Raw genomic sequence first — 21,608 nt, 5'->3', positions numbered from 1 at the left:
CAATATTAATTTGTTATTTCTAAATTGATTACTTTGATTAAATCATGGAGGATATGTAAGTCTAGGATTAACTATAAGTTGTTGAGGAATGTTCCAATTTACTCCTTGATTATTTTGCTTATTATTCCATTTATCATAATCACCAATATTATTTGACTACTTTAAATTAGGATGATTCCTCAAACCCAGATTGTATGTATTTGAATAGGGATTATTTTATCTTCTAATTAAATTAATATTTTCAAACCCTTGTACATTATTATCTTCAATTGAATTTTGATCTCCTAAAGATTCAATTCTTAATCTAGATTTACTCCTATTATATTTAATGTCTTAGAAATTGCTGCAACATATGCAGTTAAGATAAATTCATATTCTTGTAACTTTTTTAGGATTTTCCCTATCAGCAGGCCATTAAAAATTGTTAGTAGCCATTTTATCTACTAATTTATATGCTTCCTCAAATAGCTTAGACATTAATGATCCTAGTTGCAGTATCAAATATAGCTATAAGAGATCGTACTAATATATTACAAAATAGTTGAATAACTAACCAATTAAGTAAAGCATGATTAGGGAATTTTCTAAGTATTCCTTAAATCTTTCTCAATTCTCATAAATGGATTATCCTTCAAACTAAGTAAAAGAAGTTATATCATTTCTAATTTTGATAGGTTTTGAAGGTAGGAAATGCTTAGCAAGAAAATTATGAGCCAACTCATTTCAAGTAGTTATAGAGTCTGAGGGTAAAGAATTCAACCACACCTTAATTTTTTTTTAGAGAAAAGAAAAACAATATGTGTTTAAAGCATCATTACTAACACTATTGTACATAAAGTTTTAAGAAAAAAAGCTAAATATAAATTGGGATCTTCTATAAGAGTTCCTCCAAACTAATAGTTTTGAACCACTTGAATAATGGTATGTTTCAATTCAAAATTATTAACTTGGATCGTAGGTATATTAATTCTATGATGAATTCCATCTACTTAAGGGTTTGCATAATCTTTAAGATGTCTAGAATTATTTTGATCTAACAAAAGTTTAGTCATTTTCAAAATCTTTTTGGTTTTTTGAATTTTAAAAAGGTTTCTCAATTTTAAGATCAAACAATAAAAGTTTTTCTATGGTTATAAAGCATGCAACCAAAAATATATAATAAGTAATTAAAGCAATTAAAAATAAAAGATATAAAGTAGGTCTAACTAAGCAGTTATTCAACAATATAGTTAAATTTTATAAAAAGTAGAATACTTATCCGGCAATGGTGCTAAAAACTTGATGGAAGCTATGGAGAGAACTTTTGAATTATTAAAATGTTTAAGGCTATATCTCCCCTAAATAATACTTAAGTTTCTTTGATATATAAAAAAATAGCAAACCACACTTAATATTTTAAGTATACATGTCAAATTAAGATATAATAGAGTGTCAAACTCACGAGGAAGTATGCTTTCTAGCAATCAACTATTATTATTTACTCTAATTATTAAATTATTCTATTAAAGTAAAATTGTTGGTTGTGGAGATTCAACCACTGAATAAAAATAATAAAAATTATGGATACAATGTTTAAATAAAGTATTTCAGATTGATGAATATAAATTGCATGTTTTTTCTAATGATACTCTTATTTGTAAATGTAATTCAAAATATATACATCTCTAGATCTCTATCATGTTTGTAACGGTGAAAAGGATAATTGTTCTCTTTCTATAGTTATATTATCTTCTTAAGAACCTAGCATATTTTACATCCTATATTTATGTATGAAAACATACTAATTTAATATTTCATGTTGTTCTTACAGTTCTCCGTCGAGGCTATATATAGCATAAGGTTTTAACTATACATATGGCCACTATGCATATTAAATAAAAAGCAAGAAAATATTAAAAATATCATTTAACTTTATAGCACAAAAATCTTCATTAGCACTTAATATATTTTCTACATCATCAATCTAAAACTAGAGAATTAGCCAGACATGAAAGAAAAGATAAGCAAACTTATTTTCATTAAAATTATGGAAGGATAAAAATATAAGAGAGTGATATCACTAGGAATGATTAATACATCTCATATATACTCCTTCATTAACGTACAAAGTTGCTCAAATAAATATTGACTAAACACTCTAATGGTTATATCTAACACTTTTCTAGTCTCCTTTAGAATTGATTCTAAGATAGATCTTAAGTACTCTAAAAAGTACTAATATTAGATAAGTGACTGAGCTCTCTTACAAATATAACATCACTACTATTTATAGGATAACACAGAAATAGTAGGTGGCATTATAGTGCTTAAAAGAGTATCACAATGGTGCCCTTTAAATGAAATAATGCTCCAACACTGGAACTTCTGCACAGTCGTGGTGCTTGCTAATGTGGAACAATTACATAGTGAATAGTCCCATTTCTTTGCTGATAGATCATGTCCTTTGGAAGTTACAATTGCTAAATTGCGGTGTTGATGACTTTTAAACATTGCATCGCTTGATGGAAGATTTGGTGCCAAGCATGATAGATGTGCCACCATGGCACTTGAAGTTTGACAACACAGTGTTGCTAAGCTAATCATTTTGATGATGTGGTGCTTGAAGATAGTGAACAAAACACTGCCATGTCCAAGTGCCATGCCTCAACAGTGTGGAAGATGATGTTATGACATGGAATTATCGAATGCCATAGCATTGTAATCTACTTTTAATTTTGTGTCATTTTTGAGTTTTTCCTGCACACGAATAATTAAAACAACACATTTAAATTGATAAAAACACATATAAATATATAACGTAATTTACACTTATCCAAAGTACATAGTGATCTCTTCTTATACTCGAGTATATGTAAAGGCTATAGTAAGCCAGCAGGTCACTGATGTTCTGCCTTCACCATTTGATAAGCTTCACATTTAGATACAAATTTAGCTACTTCTCTTTTCAATATGGGCCACTTGAACAAATATTTTAGATTATGATACATTTTACTAATTTCAATCTGAATTATATATCCAAAATAATGTGATTCATACAAAATTTCTTTCCTTAAACCTACACCACTAGGAACCCTTATAGTTTAACACTACTCAAACTTTTACCTGAAGCTTAGGTTTTCTTCTAGACTGAATTAAATCTATCAATTTTGTATACTCCTTATTACACTTTTGATCTTTATGAATCCTTTCTTATAGAGTATCTTATATAATAATTTGAGATAGTACATATCAGCTGATCTAACCACTTCCAATTCTAATTTTTCCATATTATAAATTAGAGAAACATTAGATGTCACTATACAACCAACTACTCCAGTAAATTTTTTACTCAGAGTATCAGTTATAACATTAGCCTTACCAATTTGATACTGAATACTAAGATCATAGTCTGCAATAAATTCCAACCATTTCCTTTATCTCATATTTAACCCCTTTCAAGTGAAAATATATTTTATACTCTTATGATCAGTGAGAATTTCATATCTAACATTGTATAGATAGTTCTTCTAAATCCTTAATGTTTAAATAATAGTTTCTTGCTCTAGATAGTTAGTAGGATAGTTCTTTACATGTAGCTTTAACTGTTTAGAGGTATAAAAATTACCTTACCATTCTGCATCAGTATACATCCCAATCCCTTCAATGATACATTATTGAATAATTGAAATCCTTCAATACTAGATGGACTATTCATGATAGGAGTTGACACCATAAAATTCTTTAATTTTAGAAAACTATTTTTGCACATAGTTCTTCATTCAAATGGCACTACATTTGTGTTAGTCTAATTGGAAGAATTAAAATCTAGGAAAAGTCTTTTACAAATTTTTTATAGTACCACATCATACCAAAAAGCTACATACTTTAGATACCCTTATAGGGCTTAACATATTTGTAACAATCTGTTTGTTCTAGAGATATATAGATATTTCATCATTGTTCACAATATGCCTTGATAATGAATACTACTTAACCAAAATTCACATTTTAAAAATTTGGCATATAATTCATGTTGCCTTAATATCTTCATTATAATTCTTAATTAATCTGCATGATCCTCTTCAATCCTTAAATATACCAGAATGATGTCAATAAAAAAATTTATAAACTGATTCAGATATCTTTAAATATTTGATTCGTTAGATCCATAAATACAACATGTACATTAGTCAACCCAAAATGCATGAGTAAAACCTCACAGTTCCTATATTGGTTGCTAAAAGCTATCTTTTTCACATCCTCCTTTACTTTCAACTTGTGATACTCTGACCTCAAGCATATATTTAAGAATACAGATGCACCTTCTAACTGTTCAAATAGATCATCAATTATAAATAACAAATATTTTTTCTTAATGGTTACCCTATTCAATTTTCTAAAGTTAATACACATTCTTATTTCTATGTATTTCTTTTTCACAAAAAGCATAGGTGCACTCCATGGGGATACATGTGTATAAAGAACCCCCTATCCACTAACGCTTGGAACTAATTTTCAATTTACATCATTTTGTAATTTCCGTCTGATATAGAGCTTTAGCAATTGACGTAGTACTAGGTAACACCTTAATAAAGAATTTTATTTCTCTATTTGGTGGTAATCTTACTAGTTCTTCAAGAAATAATTTCACTGCATAAACACTCTCAATTGCTTCAAAAATTATTTGTTTTTCTCTCACAAGTTCTAATTATACCACATTTTCCTTTTTTCCATAAATATTTATCAATTTCAAAGCTAATAGTAATGAAGACAATACCCCTCTAACTCCTTGAAAGTAAAAAACTTTCACTACCCAAAAATAACATTACCCTCTCTTTCAAACACTCAATATGAGCACCATATTTACTTAACCATTTCATTCCTAGAACATTAAATTTGGTTAGGGGCAACAATATTAGTTCAGATTCCAATTTTCTATCAAAAAAATCTATTTCTATACACATATATGACTTACTATCATACAACCCTCAATAGGTAGATAATAGATAAACCATATTAAAACATAAAAAAAGATAAATTCAATAATGCAAATAATTTCTCAACTACGAATGAATGGCTAGCTCCACATTCAAATAAAATTTTATAACACTGAGAAAAAATAGAAACCATACTTGTCACCACTTTAAAAGCTTCTTTTGCCTCATGATGAGTTAAACGATACACTATTATATGTACCTAAGCTGAACCAAATGGAGCACAAGACAATCTCTAAGTTGACTATTCTCTACCTCTACTAAAAGATCCTTTACTAAAAGTTCTAGGCATGGCTATTCTCTATCTCCCCATCAATACATTAAATCATCTCTCTGGTCCATCATATGGGTAATCTACTATTATATGCCTAGTATTACCACTCCTAAAATATTGCATTATCATCGTGTAACATCAGCCCAAATGCCTACTTCTACAAGTTAAACATGTGGGTAGATCACTAATATAACTAATTAAGCTACCACAGATAGATATAGTTGGGTCCCTATTAGAATCTCAAAGCTCGAATATACTCCTCTTCCCACTGAACCTAGTTTTAAAAACTTATCCACCAAATCTTTTCTTTCTAGTAGTTGAATGCTACTAAGTTGCTATCCGATCATTTTCTACCATTTATGTCATCTTTACCAACTCAGAAAAATAAAAAATTTGGAATTAAACCAATGGCTTCCTCAAACTATCTTTGAGACCTCTAAAAAATCTATAATATTTCTTTTCAAAAGTACTAACAAACTTTTGATTATACTAAGCTAGTGCTATAAATTCTACTTCATATTACATACTATTTTACTTCCTTACACTAGACTAAGAAAGAATTCCTATATTTATTGTCCAGTAGGAGGTACACCCCACTAATTGAATTTATTAATAAATTCCTCCCAAGAAATCATGGCATTCCCATATACACAACAATCTTGGTGGAGAGTCATCATATAATCATCAAAGATGCACTATCATTACGAGAAATAATCTATCAACCAAAAACTATACCTAGCGCATTAAATCTACAACCACTATTTACTAGACTTTCCCATTTCCCTTTCCCTAGCCTAAAACTATCACATGTAGAAAGAGTAGGTATGAGAAAACCATGGTTAGTAGGCTACACAAAATGTACCTAAAGTATTAATAACAAATAAAATATTAAATAAACAAGTTATTCTACCATCATATAAATAGTAAAACATGTTATCTAAATAGAAAAATATAATAAAACGTTTAGACCAGTGTCACTAACTATAGTGTCTCACATATCGTATGTAACTATTTTCAACTCAGTGCCAACACAACAATTAAATCAAATAGTAGAAAAAATGCACATGCATAACAAACATAAATAAATATATTATATCAATTTCCCTTTACATTAGATTAGTCTCCAATCATAATAGACCAATCTCCTTCTTAGACCCTTATACCTCCCAAATAATTTATAGATTTAGAATTTGGATCTTAGGACTCTCTATACATAAAATATCAGTATCAAATATTTATTATTCCTAGTGCATAACACAATAGTATTAGACTCTTATGACTCCCAATGCATGGCACAATTTATTCAATCAAAATCAAATCCTTATACCTATAATTTAATGCACATGAGCATCAATAAAAACCTCCAGTATTTCTTTCTTTCTCACAATTTTAATCACATAAACATAAAAACATCAACAGTTATAACATATATAAATAGAATAAGACACATTACATAATTATATAGAATTTCATAGTAATGGTAGAGCAGTCAGCATTTTGATGTAAATTTACACACACTTTTCAATAATTATCAATCATTAACCATTCAAAGATAATGCTAACTACAATATTTAGGAGCTTTTACCATTCTATAACAACTTTTATCAGAATACATATACATATCAAAATACTCAAAACTCTATATAATCATATATACTCGATGAAAATTCAAAATAAATATGTCAAACTATTTAGAATAATAAAATAATAACATACTAAAATTTACATGATGAAAATTCCCTAGATGTTAAAATACCTCCACTATTGTGGCATTTGTATAATTCAAAGCCAGAACTTTAATAAAAGCCTATATTACAAAAAATAAACATAGGTTAAATGTAATCTACATCAATCCGAACAACATTCTCAAATGGTGTGATAGATGAAAATATCCCAAAGACACTCGAATCATTCTTTCTCTAGAAAACCTCTTACTCTTCTCTCTCTCTCTCTCTCTCTCTCTCTCTCTCTCTCTCTCTCTCTCTCTCTCTTCCTCTAATTGACGGATCTAATGTAGGAGAATGAATTTTTTATAGTGGAATTTTAGTGTATTTTGATATTTATAAAAATTAGGACACGACATCGTAGAGCCTAAAAACCCAACGTTGTAGCTCTCCTAGAAAATCCTAAAACCAATTTAGAATATAAAATACACTATCACAGTACCCATAACTAGTGCCTCAGCAATCCATCATAGAGAACCCAGTGTTGTTGTGCCCAAAACCTAACACCGTGGTGCTCCCTAGAAATCTCTTATTCTACCCAAAAATAGAGAAGATGGTATTGAAATGCCTAAAAAGTAGTGCCACCACACTCCCAAGGGATTTTCACATAGATTTTCATGCATAGAAACCCTTGAAAATAATATAGAACTTTAACATAATTAGAAAAAATATAGTATTTTGAGCATGCCAAACTTACTAGACTAGATTAGGTCATCAGGTTATTTTGATTACTACTATAGTGGTCCATATAGTAGGTTCCTTTCTTTGTAATGATAAATGGAGAAATGAAGGTTTATTTCAATTATAACAATTTTTAGAGAAAAAGAATCCCTTTTTCTGCATTTTGTTTTACCTTCATTATGGACGCTTTCTCCAAAATTATGGATGATGCCTAAAAGGGCTCCTTTAATCCTATATATAAAAATGCCCTCCTCTCACATCTCATATATGGTAATGAGCTACATGTGTTTAGAAGAGCTAATGACCTCTCCATCTCTCAACTTCACTCTCCCTTAGAAATATTTGAGAGGTTAAATGGGCTAGTTTCTAACCCACAAAAGTTTGTTGTTTGTTTTATGACTCAATTTTTCCTTGCAAGTTCAACTACAAAATACTCTAGGTTTTTGTCAAAAAAAAAACCCTTCCCTAGAATTATTTGGGTATCTCTATTATGGTTACTAAGACCAATTACTCATATTGTTCTATCATTATGGATAAAATATTAGGTTGGCTAGAAGGATGGAAATAAAAATTACTTACATTTGAAGACAAATTCCAACTCATTAGTTCTATTAATTGATATTTTATTTTCTACTAGCTGAGATCAATATCCTACACCAAGAAGCGTAGAAACAAATCACCAACATTATTAACAATTTATTATATGGGAATGATATTAATCCTTAGCCTCCATTGCTCTCCCTAGAGATAAAGGTTATCATGGATTGCCTTCTATCAACACTCTTCACGCATTATCTTGAGCTAAGGTCATTTGGAGATTATACAAGTTGAATTTTTCCTCTTTGATTGGTGTAATAAAGCTTATGGCTTTATTTGGTGTAACCCCTTACAACTCCATTCCTTTTTGGAAGCAACTACACTCTTGATTGGTGTAATAAAGCTTATGGCTTTATTACACCAATCTTTGATTGGTGTAATAAAGCTTATGGCTTTGTTCTCAAATTAAAACACTTAAATGAATTTTAAGGTGACCCTAAACTGTCAACTATCTATCTTTTTTTTACCATGGGCTGAATGGTAAATCTTTGGTGAAAAAGTTTGAATTAGTATCTTTAATAGTTAATGTTGCCCTTCTCACTTTGTTGTAGCAGATTTTGTAACTTTGGAAATTGGGTAGTTAGCTTTCTATTATGAGAACACTTCTCTAGCTCCTTATTAGATACTATATAGATCTTTTGCCACCTTAGAGGGAAATTTCACTAAAGTTGAATTTTGTTGCTTTCTCAAAGCGGATTTTTGAGCCCTTTTATTTTGTTAGATTTACGGTTCATTCGAGTCAGTTTTCTTACTGCTTTTTATAATAATGTTTTATTATAATTATCTTGAATTAAAAAAGTAGTATTAAAAAGATGACCCAAATGAACCCTTGCTTTTCTATTCATCATCCTATCTCTTTGATTGTAAATATTAGTTCTCTTTCTTTTATATAGCTTAATTTGATGTAATCAAGAATATAATGTTTTCTTGATCAAGAAATGAATGACGTGCGTGACTTTCACTTTATATAGAATAAATAAATAAATAGTTTTATTACATAATAATAATAATAATAATAACAATAATAATAATAATAATAATAATAGTTGATAAATCATTAAAAAATTCATCAATTGAGCATAGATCTTGATGTAACATATATAATTGACATTAGGCCATTCAAACTCCCATTTTAATAAATTTATAATTGAATTAAATGCTTGTATGGACAAACTTAAGAACATTCATGTGTTATAATTAAAAATATTCTAAAATCAAGTTCTTAAAGTTTAGCAAAATTTTTATGATATTATTTGCAAGACCAAACAAACTTTGAATCTCATGCGCTTTAGTTAAAATAAGTGTCTTGATGAGATGAATCAAAGAAGACTAAGATCACTCAATTTGATGTTATTATAATAATTAAATGCTAAAGAATAGTCTACGATCAAGAGAATAAACACTGACAATTAGATAGAGAAATTGGGAAATTTGAATAAAATTATTAAATTTTCACTATGAAAAATTAGACTCCTGTTGTTCACATAAAATAGAGTTGAATTTAAATAGTTAAAAAATCTAAAGAACAATAAAGGCATTTCCAACAATCGTCACTAAAAATCATCATTACCAACTACCATTACCTAATTTTTGTTGTTACCCAACCACTATTGCTCCACCATCATCTCCTAATAATCATTGTTCAACCTTCATCACCCAATCTTCAAATTTTATTTGTCATCATTCAAACTTCGTGTCTTAATCACCATCATCACTTTTTATTGCTTTGTCAGTATTCCTTACAATAGCCTTGGGAGGTCAAGCTAGTTTTCTCCCATCTTCTCCTATTTCTAGAAAGAGCATGCGTCTATATCATCACTTTTATAGTAGTCTATTTATATTGAGCCAAGTCCGATGGATTTTTCTTTTATGGGTTTTCCATATAAAAACTTTGGGATCATTGTTGAATTGATTTTAGTTATATATGCATGACATATTCGTATAAAGCTTAGATGTAAAACTGTTTATATTAAGACAAATATTCTAGTACATAATTGTTTGGTGCTATATGTGGGAAACTCTTTGAAGCATTTTACTAATACTCATTTAATGGTTAATAAGAATAATTCCCATGATAATAAAACTTCTTACCCAATTCTCTTCAAATCCAAGAATTAGTCGCTCAAGAAGGGATGCCATAAGTTAATAGTAGATCTTGGTGCATCAAGATTAAATCTATCAACACATATAAGAAGTTAGCCAATAGAGAATATAATTACAACATAAAGGATTCCGCCTATCACAATGTCAACAATAGAACATGGTTGATTAATTAAACATGCCTATTCAAAACCCCCTTATCATCATATTTTAATTCCTCTTGCACCACAACCTACTACAAATCTCCTCGACACAATTAAGTTCACTCATACTTTTGGCAATGCCAGAAAAACTACAATCTCCCAATTTCCATAGTTTATTTAACACAATATTGTCTCATAAACACCTATCATAATATTATACTAGATGAGTTACAATAACTTGTTTAAAATTTCCTTTGAGGGATAAGAATTGTTGATTCCCTACTATAATTTTTAGGAGTCTTCACACTTAATTAATGTAATTTTCTATCATCGTATTTCAATGGGCTTCAAAATACCTATTATAGATTATTATCATTGGTCTTAAGTCCTTACAAAAATTGCAATCACCATAGGACCATTATGCAAACCTAGTAAGCTTTTAATACAGCTCTATGTAAAGTTTTCCCACCACTCTCAAGGTTTAAGCCCACATTTAGTTCTACTCTCACTGATAGGACTATCCACAATTTTAATCACCTCATAATATGTGATATAATATCTTAAGCTATTATGTATTTTTGATCTCTGATGCAAATGGATTCATCCCTAACCCCATAGAGATTACTTCTCACTACAATGTCTTTTAAGTTTCTTAAAATCTCATGTATTGATTCTTCATCATCCATTGTCATGGAATATTCATGCAACACATTTACAGATTTTCATGTGTCATACATGTTCCCTCTATTTCTCCAAGTAAACCCCTTCAGATGGAAATAGCTATGTTATCGGCTTAACAAATCAAAAGTAGGGATACACATAGTTCTGGTGGGAGAGAGGCCTCTCTCCTAGATTGAATGTCGCATATCTTTATAGGGCAAATAAGCTTAGTCATCTTTTTGTTAGCTTGGTCTCCATGACAAAATAGCCAATAACATTTCATTCATCAAACCACAACACTTGATTTTTTTTTGTTTTTTGGCTTACACTACTCAACTACATCCACTCAGTCAAGGAGGTAAGACCCAAACATTTTGCATACTAGTGAAAATTAGAATAAAATCCTTCCTTAATCAACTACAAATATAATATGTAAAGGATTACATTCTCTTTTAATGCATTCCATATTACTTTATCCACTGAGATAATATAGATATAATTTAAGTTCTTAAGCTTAGAGTGATTTAAAAAGAAGATAAGTAGAGAACCTTAAATGCATATCTGAGAGGCAAGGAAATATATTCCCTTATCCTCTGCTCTTATCTAGCATTCAGACTACCTTACTTAGCTACATCTCTCGGGGTGAAACATAAAAAAATTCATGCAATTACATCGAACTATCAAACAAGAAACTAAAAAGTCCCCACACAATGAAGGAAAAATTCAATAGAAGTCATAAAGGGAAGTGGTTTTATCTATATCCTTAGCTCCTCATCTAGAAGCCACATCTAATCCTAGCCAATCTATTCTTGCTTCCTCAAATTCTGCCCTTTGTCCCAACCACAAAGAGAAAGAAGAAGAATGCCCTCCTTAATTAGTTATTATTTGTCCTAACTGGATAAAAAGTCACTACATCTAACTCATAGAGGTTGTAATAACTCAAGCTAACTAACTATGTCTTTCCTTCCTTATGTATTTACCTCTCAATAATATCTATCTATTTGAAAAGAGCTTGAGGCATCTCTTTACTAATAAAAAGAATAGATAGAAAGAGGAATATTTTGAAAATATTTTGGCTTTAACAATAAATGTTATAATAAGATGTATATAGTGATTTATCTAGTGTAGCTATTTAGGTTAAGTTCACCCTCACTTGCTTGCTAGCCTTATAAACTTTAATATTTTATTTTGTGTATCTCTTAAACATGATTAACACAATAAAATTTCTAGTTTAATAATTATAGATTCATGTGCTTGGAGTTTCCTAATGATACACATGTTTTATGCACAAGCTCAATTGAAATGATCAATCCAAATTTTCTTAGTATATTTTTCATCATCAAAATCTATATTACTCTTAGGCTCATATGGTCTCTCTGTTGAGTCTAGTGAATAGGTTGTTAGACCTAAGTTAATGTCCCAAGGCTACCAAGAGGGGGGGTGAATTGGTATTTTTAAAAACCTAGCCCTCTTTGAAGTTTTGTTGAACCGAAATGAAATTTTTTAATGAAATTTTTTATAGAAAAGTTTTTCAACCACAATTTTTTTTAAAACAAAAAAAAAACAAAAAATAAAAAGCAGTAAAATAAACGACACACAATTTATAGTGGTTCGGTCTAAACCAGACCTACATCCACTCCCCAGAGGCACCCTCTAAGTATTGCACTAATACCAATAGTGTCTCTCCTTTTGCACCCACAGCAAGGCGGAGAAGCCTTTACAAACACTCTTTTCACCACTACCCGGTGCGGCAGAGAACCGTAGTCCTTTTACACAATCCCCAGTGTTGGCAGAGAACCGTCCGTCCTTTCAAAAATTGCAAGTATTCAATTCTGTACGCAGTGGATCGTCCTGTACGATCGTGGATCGTCCTGGACGATTTTACTTAAATGGTCGGAAACGAACCTTATGTATATTGGTATGAATTATTTTCGTACACGCTAATCATCCCGTACGAACCAAGTTCGTCCTGTACGAAACAGTTATTACATAGGTCGGTTCACGAATTTTTTAGGACGTAACCAACTGACGTAAGTCGGTTCTGTTCGTCCTGGGACGAATAGTTTTCGTCTGGACGAACAGAGCAAGCTTCAATACAGAGACGTTCGTCCTGGGACGAACCTTATTTTTCGTCTGGACGAATGGAGCGAGCCTCAATATAGAGACGTTCGTCTTGGGACGAACCTTATTTTTTGTTTGGACGAACAGAGCACGGTGAGAATATAGAGACGTTCGTCCTGGGACAAACCATTAATTTCGTCTAGACGAACAGTAGAAAGTGAGAATCCCGAGACGTTCATCCCGGGACGACTATTAAATTCGTCCTGCACGATTAGGATTTAGAAAAATTTTCTCTCCGCCTGTTCGATCCATTGCTCTTCTTAAGAGTAATTGACATGATCGTCCCGTACGAACTAAGTTTGTCCTGTACGATCAGTTCACAAAAAAAAATTCCCAAGTGTGTATATTGTGATTTTTCACTCAATTACAATCACTCCCTCTCATATCAAAACTTATGAAAATTTGTTGAATTTGATTACAAGTCTTCAATATCATGGAGTTGATTTTCCTGAAATGTTAGTACACACTAGAACAAGAAATAAATGTTCCAAATAGTGTTAGAAGATATATGTAAAATAATAATAATTGAATTCATCAAAATAATACAAGTTGCAAGAATGTAAAATATGCAAAATAGCAACTCTCTTAACACTCTCTCTCCCATTTTAATAATTAAAAAAATACATCGAAAACTTTTAAGCCGTAAGGAGGCTTAGGTGACGAACTCTCCCCCTAATGATAAGCTTGTAGTGATGAAAAATTTACACTTAAAAATAATAATCAAAACTTAAAAAGACATCAAAAGTATAACAAAATATTTCCAAGATAATGAAAATTAATATATGTGATGACTGCTAGCATTAGACAATAACTATCGTTAATAAAATAAAGAACGGTACCAACATAGTGCATGATCATCTACTCTCTTTCATACTAAACTATCTCTCCCCTATACTATCATCTTTCTCCCTCTTTATGACAACAAAATAGTAAATTACTAATATTTGTGTTTTTTTTAGTATGAATTGAAATATGACATAAAGATGACTTGTCCTAACTTGGTAAACTACATAGAAATATATATAATAAAGGATATTACATGACTAATAGTCATTTGAGAGAACAAAAATGATCATCATCCAAAGATTTTATAAATATGTATCTAAGATGGTGGTCTATGATGACAAAATTCACAACCCCATCACCACAGTTACATGATCCCAAGTAAAGTGATAATGAATCTAAGTGTTTTCACTCTTTTAAGTGAAACAATTAGATTTTTTGTTAAATTAATTCCACTAGTGTTGCCACATCTAACTAGCATATGATAAATTAAGTTGATGGCCCTCTCATTGTTGTTTAATGTAAAGTATTTATGCTAAAACCTATTTCTAGTGCATGCACACCATTTACAGTGTATAAAGTAATGAAGTTCTGCTTCGTACAAAATTAAGATACTAAGAAGAGTCCTAAGAAGTAACAATTATTTGAGGTGCCCTTCCAATTGATTGCGCAACCTAAATAGTTAGTGTTGGATTAACCGACAAACTCAAATGATAGTTTATTCTTAGGATACCATAATTCTTGGTTTGGTGCATAGGATATACCCAAAAATTTTCTTTATATATGATAAATGACTCCTTGGTATCTAACTAAAATCATGCACATAAACTCCAGTAAAAATAATGTCATGTATTATAGCCATCAGGTAAGGTATAGATCATATCTTCCCTCTATATAATATTTAAGCCATTAATTTTTCTCTAACATCTTTACCTAGCTTAATTGAAGGGCTCATGGGGGTGCTAATTAATCTAAATTCCTTTAGATTGAATTTAATGACCATATCATGATAACACTATTTTTTAGATATAAAGATTCTATCATCCTCTTATTTCACACGTAATCAATGAAATAGAACAAGTTATCCCATTAAACTCATCTCGAACTCTCTACTCATTATCATGACAAAATCATAATATAATGAGCCATTTGTAGCTTTCAAATAGAATATCATCTACTTATATCTAAGTCACAATTATCACATCTCCAATTCTCTTAATAAATAAAAGTCAACTTTTTTATTTACTAAATACCAAACTAACCAAAAAGATGCTCAATCTCTCATACGAAGCTCTAAAGTTTGTTTAAATTTATATTATGCCTTTTTTCAATTTAAACACATAAGAATGTTATGTAAATCCTGGTAGCAACTCTTCATAAATATATTTATTTTTTACCCCATTTTCAAATGCACTTATTACATCCATATGATATAATTTGAATCCTTAACACAAGCATATACTAACAATAACCTATTAGATTCTAATCTAGTTATATGGGCATAGGATTCTTTAAATTCTATCCCTTCAATCTAATTATAATTTCTAGCTATAACGCTTTAATCATTCACATTATGCTTATAGACCCATTAGTTCCTAATGAATTAATCCAGTTCCTCTTGTATTACAATCACCCAACCCCCTTCCTCTAATGCTTCATGTATACTAAAAAGCTAATTTTGAGATTGAAAAGTAAAATGATCTATCCCTCTAAATGCACTCCTAGCCTTAACAATAAGAGAATGATCTCATCTAATCAATTCCTTAGGATAACTAAAAGCATGCTTCCAAGTGTTATGTAATTCAATTGTAAATAGATCATCCTCAATCACTTTAAATTAGACTAGTCTCCGATTCTCCTATCTATCAATATACTCATCATCTAAGTCTCTCGTCCAAAATAGTCTCTAAGTATATTAATCAAATGACACATGGATAGATTCATATTTAACCAATGATTTCTTATTAAATACACTATATGTCTTATTATGCTATGAATTTCACAAGAATACACCTTCATCTAATTGAGTATCAAATTCAATCCAACTTTACTTTTCAATTTAATTATAAAACATATTCAAAAATATGGAAGTGAGATGCATTAGGCCTATTTTATTTACAAATCTCATAAGGTATTTTCTTAATATTAATCTAATAACTAGATATATCTATTACATAAAACCAAGAATATTTGGATAAGATAAATTCATTTGCCACTTTTCTAGCCATGTATAATAATGTCATATTCTCTCTTTCTACTATTGTATTCTATTGTGAATTATTCGGTGCTAAAATTATGTCTAATCCCAAACACATCAAAGAAAACATAAAAAAAATATTATTTATAAATTCTCCTCCGTGATCACTTCTAACACAAGTTATAATCAAGTTTTTTCATTATGAATCCACTGCAAAAAATTTATAAATTTTAATAAAGTGCACTTTTTTTTTTTTTGCATAGAATATAATCAAGGTAAATCTCAAATTTTATCAAACACTAAATAAAAGAAAACTAAACATTATACCATCTATTTCATAACTCACTGATATTAACTAGATTATTCATCAATACGTCAACTGATAGTATCTTCTCAACAGTGGAGTCATCATGGCTAACTGTGATAAATATCTTTCTTTTTGGTATTATATATTGATGACACATAAAAACTATCCTTTGGTTCCAACGAAGTAAATAATTTATGCCCTCCCATCATGCATCTCAAGCATCCACAATATAGATATCATCTGCCTTTATTAGTCCTAACGTGAAGGCATCTTATATATATATATATATATATATAAAGTACATTTTGTTAGCTTGGGAACCAAATTGCTTTACTAATGAGATAAATGGAATGAATGAATAAATTGTGCTTGTGGGAAACACAAAACCTATTCATATGTGAGCTTAGAAATCCAAATATATGGAGATGTTTTATATCTAAATCTAATCTTATAATTTTTAGAAATGTGTTCTAAGCTACTACAAGTCATGCATCTAACATATTTATGTGCATATGATCTAGAATGTTAAACGCTTCTAGTGTTAGGTGAAACATGAGATGCATTTACCCTAGGTTTTTTTAGTCAACCACTACAAGCATTCAACCTTAGAAACTAAGATTCTCTCTAGACAATTTATCAATTAAAAATACTTTTGTTTATAAACATTCATTTTTTCTAGCACATTTTAACACATTCAGAAGTTCCATAAAATATAAATCTAACTCAACATATTCTTTTTTTAAATACATGATATCCTTATTCAAGCTAATTAGGAGTTTATTCTACTAAAAAAATGTATCATGTAATTCATCATAAGTCATATTTTCATTTACCTTTTTCGAAGGAATTGTTGATAGCCATCAAACATAGGGTTACCTCTTAATTAAAAGACTCTATGGTTTTTGACATTGCTATCATAGTTTTCTCAAGTAACTTTTAATGCTTCATTGCACTTTTTTTTTGTGTGATTGTTTCCTATTTTATTTAAGGAGCACTCAAACATTGAATAGCTAGGCCTGTTGCACTAGAAGTATGTTAGGGATTATCTGTTCACCTACAAAATCAATCTTTTATTTATTTTTCAATTTAGGACTTTTTTGCTAAAATTTGGTTCTTATACAAAATTTTCTTGAGCGTCTTTCTAAGTTGACATAATTGCAATGCCATGATATTAGTGTCACTCTCTTAAGGTGATGAATCAATATCATTTAAATCACATTATTTGAGAGCCCCAATCTACATCTTCTTAATCATATTATCTTCCTGATCTTCTAGTGAGCTAATTTTCTACTTATGTGCTATTAGAGAATCATGCAAATAATCAATAGTATAAGAATTGAAATTGCTAGCCTTAGAAATTGTTATTACCTTTGGATCTCACTCTTATCTTAAAAGAATATATATTCTAATTATCTATTCACCATTTGTGTGATCTTTGCCAATTGCGCTAAGTCTATTAATGTTCTTCATAAACCTTCCAAACATTTTTGTGATGATCTCTCCAAGTATCAGCATGAATAGTTGGTCTTCCTACATTAAAATGTTAATCCTTATTTTTTCTTACCTTGTTCTTCCCTATATATGTGATGGCCAACTTATCCCATATCTTTTTTCTTTCTCAAGTTACATATTCTTATATAATCATCATAGTTTAAAGGACAATTTAAGACGTTAACTCCCATACCATTAAGAAGTTCTAATTCTAACTCCATGGATGTCCACTCTTTTATGAGTTTTAAAATCTCTTTCCCATCTATGGTGATTGCAGGGGGCCTTACACCCTTTCAATATTAGATTCCAAATCCTTATATAACATGATTGAAGATACATCACCATTCTACTTCTTAAAAGTCAAAGAATTTGCCAAAAAAAATGTGGTTTGGATATGGAGTACCCTTCATTAATCTTATCCTCAGTATGATCTAAAGACATTTTTGAAAAATGTACAAACCCTAAAGATTACTTTCAAATGAAAGTGAAAATATATCGTGCCTTTGATACTAATAATAGATTTTATGTATGGCTAAGTATCTGTTTGAGATAGCTACAGCTTTTTAGAAAAAAGATTGCAAAACAGTTGTGAAAAAAATAGCTTTTTTGAAAGTTGTTGTAGAGAGAAGCTTCTTAGCATAAAAATTTATTGAAAATACTAAAAAAATAACGACCAAACAAAAATTATGATTGTAGTGAGAAAGTTGCCCCAAATGATGCCTCAGAGGGGACATAAATTAGGTTTCTAAAAAATTCTATAGGTTTTCACAGGATAAGCTAACGTAATGAAAAACAATAGTTTAAAAATTAATAAAAATATTGAAAAAAAAAAACAGCAAAGATAATCAATCATTCAAACACATAACTTTTATGTGATTCAACTGCAACCTACATCCATTCCAAGATGCACATCACACTTATGATTTTATACATAACCTCCACTAAAAAATACATTGCCCCTTCATTAGGCAAAGAAGCATTTACACTAATTTTCTCTCTGAAACAATCTCCCTTTCACCTTGTTGGGCACAGTCATCACTTTTAGGTGATATCCTCCAAAACACTTAACTAAAGTATAAGTAAAATCTACAAAAATAAAATAAAATGAAGATAAGAGCAATCTTACCCATAGATTCACTTTTGGGTGAAGAGATGAAGCTCATTAGCTTCAAAAATATCTAAGCTCTTTTCTTAGAAAGGTAAGTGAGTATTTCCTCTCCAAAGGTTGCTAAAATCACAGAGGGTTTTTTATAAGGGAATAGGGCTTAGTGGTTTAAGTTGTGATGGTGGCTCCAAGATTTTATAAAAATATTTTCCTTAGATCAAACGCAAACTATGATACATATACTAAGGTGCTAGGGTTTCACAATAAATATTAAAAATTGTTTAATATTGAAATCCCATATTATGCCCAACTATTAATGTTTAAAATTGGCCAATTTATAAACTTGATTTAGCTCCAAATAAGTATATATGTGACATTATTTATTACCAAAATCAATATTAGCTAAGGCTCATTATACTTTTTTAGACCCCTCAAATACTTTGTGGATGCCAACACAAGTTCTCGGAGTCTAACAATAACAAAATTTTCAATATCTCAAACTAGGGGTATAAGTGAGCTGAGCCGGCTCGCAAGTCGAGCTTATCGAGCAACAAGTTCAAGCTCGAGCTCAAGCCTGACTCGGCTCGAAAGCTAATTGATCCACCCTATTAAATTAAAATATATTTAATAATTAATTTAAATTAAAATTTTATCATATATTTTAATAATTTTAAATTAATTCTATATTAAAAAATAAAAATTCTAAAAGAAATTGATTTTTTTTAATTTAAAATTATGAAATCGAGCTTACCAAACCAGTCGAGCTTGAGCTTAGTAAACGAGTCAAGCTTAGCTTAATTAGGCAAAACTCGACTTGACTCAACTCGTTTATACCCATGTCTCAAACCTTTGTATCTTTACAATAGTGAATACTAAAATTTTCAACTACCTCTAGTAATATTTTGAATAATTTTAGATATGACAGTAAATGCTTTAATAATATTTGCATAGAAGAATACTTAGGCTTTTAGGCTTTATCTGGGACAGCTTTCTTACTATTTTTTAAAGTAATTTTTTTATTAAAACTCATCGATAATTTTTAATAAAAAAATTGCTTTAAAAAATAGTAAGAAAAATGTTCCAAATGAAACCTTAAAACTGGTTCTTCATGTGCTTAGAGTCATGTGCAAATTTAATTGAAATTATTATTCTTTGTTATCATTAAAATACCAAACGCTCTTAGGCTCAAAAGGTCAGCATCAGTCGACATTCCATTAATTATTATTTTCTGGCATAAAGGCCAATTATCATTTCTATCATTTGGTATTTTACTATCAAATCTGCTCTCTCCTCCATTACAAAGGTTGTGATGCATTCCTTTAAAAGACTGTTGCGTCATAAATGAGATCAAGATAAAAATTTTAAAAGAGATTATTGTGGATAAAGAGAGGAAATTTTTAGACAAAGACTAAGGAACAATTATTAAATCCTCTGACCGGACGTAGAGCTATGTTCGGCCACCAATAACATGTCGCCACGTGCTTTTACTCTTTATCGCGCGACCCGACGACTTGACCCAGACCGGAACCCGGGAATGCTATGTTCGCGTATTGCGAGGTATTACTCGGTATTTGCTCGGTATTGCTTGACAATAACGAGAAATACCGCTCTGTGAAGACCAATATCGAGTAATACCGAGCAATACCGAGTTGTGCCGAGTTTTTCTAGAAAAACTCAGTACAACTCGGTATTGCTCTCGGTATTAGTTATTGCCGAGCAAAATCAACCAATACCTAGCAATACCAAGCAAAATCGAGAAATACCGAGCCATCCTGGGTCCGTTCCGGGTCGGGTTGTCGAGGCGCGATTCTACGGGCGGCCGAACGTAGAACTACGTCCTGTGATCTGACCAAATAAAAGTTCAAGACTAAGGCTTCATTTGAGACGATTTTTGTATTACTTCTTAAAATGAAATTTTAGTAGAAAATTTTTAATTTTTATATTAAAACTCCATTTTAAGAAGCAATAAAAAAACTGTCCCAAACGAAATCTAAGACTTCGATTGGTACAACTTTCCTACTAATTTTTAAAGCATTTTTTAATACAAAAATTTCTTAAACAAAAAAATTTATACTAAAAAACTGTTTTAAAAAGAAACAAAAAAACTGTCCAAAATAAAACCCAATATGACCAGCAAAATTACAATGTGGTCTTCAAAGAGAAGGTTACAGCACAAGAGAAATTTTGATGCAAGTCTTAAGAGGGGTGAATGCAAAAAATATGGGTTTGCAGCATAAGCTGCAAAAAAGACGGTTGTAATGCAAGTAAGATCACAATGTAAGTCATAAAAGAGAACTACATTACAAACAAATGAGGCTAAGATGAATGCCTAAAAGAAAATGATTGCACTGCAAATAAGCTCACTTCAAAATCATCATCATTTCTCAATCATTATCGATTCTAGATCATTTAATTTTTTAATTATTACTTAAGAACAAATTGAACTCTTATG

General features: G+C 30.2%; 1 non-coding gene across 1 annotated transcript; it reads left to right on the top strand.

Moving 5' to 3' along the window:
- The first annotated feature begins 563 nt into the window (after nucleotides 1–563).
- LOC114579310 lies at nucleotides 564–669 on the top strand. The gene has a single exon (XR_003700233.1). It is a non-coding gene; the product is annotated as a small nucleolar RNA R71 (small nucleolar RNA).
- Nucleotides 670–21,608: the final 20,939 nt, after the last annotated feature.

This window comes from Dendrobium catenatum, unplaced genomic scaffold (genome assembly GCF_001605985.2).
Source record: "Dendrobium catenatum unplaced genomic scaffold, ASM160598v2 fragScaff_scaffold_283, whole genome shotgun sequence".
In the NCBI taxonomy this organism is placed as follows: Eukaryota; Viridiplantae; Streptophyta; class Magnoliopsida; order Asparagales; family Orchidaceae; genus Dendrobium; species Dendrobium catenatum.
Note: the sequence above shows the minus strand (reverse complement) of the source record. Positions and strands in the feature narration are given on the sequence as shown.